The following is a 1855-nucleotide window of genomic DNA, read 5'->3' as shown; positions in this document are numbered from 1 at the left end:
TTTTTCCTCTCTCTTCCTCCTCCCCCTCCCTTCCTCCTCTTCCTCCCTCCTTTCCTCCCTCCCTTCCTCCTCCTCCCTCTCTCTCCATTCCCTTGTTTCCTCCCCTTTTTATCCGTTCATAGTCAATTAGTTAGGTAGTTAGAGAGTTAAGTAGTTAAGTAGTAGTAGTAGTAATGGAGGTGGTAGTCTGTGTGTGTGTGTGTGTGTGTGTGTGTGTGTGTGTGTGTGTGTGTGTAATTCACCTCTCGGTCTGCTGCGAGTCTCTCTCGAGACAGCCAGCCGTTCCCCTACGGAAGAGCACAGAGCTCATAGTACCAATCTTTGGGTAGGACTGAGACCACTCACACACAACACACCGCGACAACGAGGTCACAACTCCTTGCCTGACGTCGCGTACCTACTCACTGCTAGGTGAACAGGGGCTACACGTGAAAGAAGATAAACCCAACTTATCTTAAACCGGCCGGGGAATCGAACCCCGGTCCTTATGGTTGTGAGCCAGACGCTCTACCCCTGAGCTACCGGGCCGTGTGTGTGTGTGTGTGTGTGTGTGTGTGTGTGTGTGTGTGTGTGTGTGTGTGTGTGTGTGTACATGCGTAAATTGTTATGTGCGTAAATCTGAGAGAGAGAGAGAGAGAGAGAGAGAGCGAGAGCGCGTGGGCGTGAGTGCGTGCGTGCGTGTGTGTGTGTGTGTGTGTGTGTGTGTGTGTGTGTGTGTGTGTGTGTGTTGATGTGCTGAATTAGTCTTTTCTCTTGTAATTATTTTTCGCATATTTTATTTAGCCCTTCATATAAATCTCTTTTTCCTTTAAATTTGAGTTATTTATCTTTTTATCTTGTTATATTTCCCCCTAAGGTCCATATAATTAATTCTTTCCTCTTTGTCTGATGCAAAGTTTTCTGAGGTTCTTTCTCAGACCTTTCCAGGAAGCACAAATGATTTCCCTTCCAAATATTCTTCTATTTCCTACATTTTTTTCTAATTTTGCGTTGGTTTTCATGTTTTCTTTTTCATCTTAAATTTCACTTGGTCTTTTTTTCTTTTAATCAAGCTGTTTTTGTCTTAGATTGGACTCTCTCTCTCTCTCTCTCTCTCTCTCTCTCTCTCTCTCTCTCTCTCTCTCTCTCTCTCTCTCTCTCTCTCTCTCTCTCTCTCTCTCTCTCTCTCTCTCTCTCTCTCTCTCTCTCTCTCTCTCTCTCTCTCTCTCTCTCTATATATATATATATATATATATATATATATATATATATGTTTTTTTTTACAGTGAAATCCAGATTCCCTCTTTCCACTGAATTTAAATTACGGACATTTTTTCCTCATATATTTAATTCATCACTTTTTCCTCCCACTTTTCCTCCTGCTCAGACGGTCGCAACACCCTCCCCGCCCGCGTCTCGTCCGTCCTTCTTTGCATTGAATTTAAATTACGGACATTTTTTTCCTCATATTTATATCATCACTCTTTTCTTTCCACTTTTCCTCCTGATCAGATTGTCGCACCCCACCCCCCGATCCCGCGTCCCCCCCATACCCCCCGTGTACCCTTAAAACCCCCCGGGATTGGACCTTCTGTATGTGATAAGTATGCCGGGATGAGTGTCAGGCCTCTTAATTATTCTTACCTTTACAGTTCAAGTATGTTTAATAACGATACGAGCCACGCGATCCACGTTAGTGGCCGCTACCACGGAGCACGATGGGAAGTCAGGGGTGGGTCCAGCTAATATGTTTATGAACGCTACGAATCATGCGTTAGTGGCCGCTACCACGGAGCACGATGGGAAGTCAGGGGTGGGTCCAGCTAATATGTTTATGAACGCTACGAATCATGCGTTAGTGGCCACGGAGCACGAT

Source organism: Eriocheir sinensis, unplaced genomic scaffold, assembly GCF_024679095.1.
Source record: "Eriocheir sinensis breed Jianghai 21 unplaced genomic scaffold, ASM2467909v1 Scaffold547, whole genome shotgun sequence".
Taxonomy (NCBI): domain Eukaryota; kingdom Metazoa; phylum Arthropoda; class Malacostraca; order Decapoda; family Varunidae; genus Eriocheir; species Eriocheir sinensis.
The sequence above is the reverse complement of the archived record's forward strand: the minus strand, read 5'-3'. Positions refer to the sequence as shown.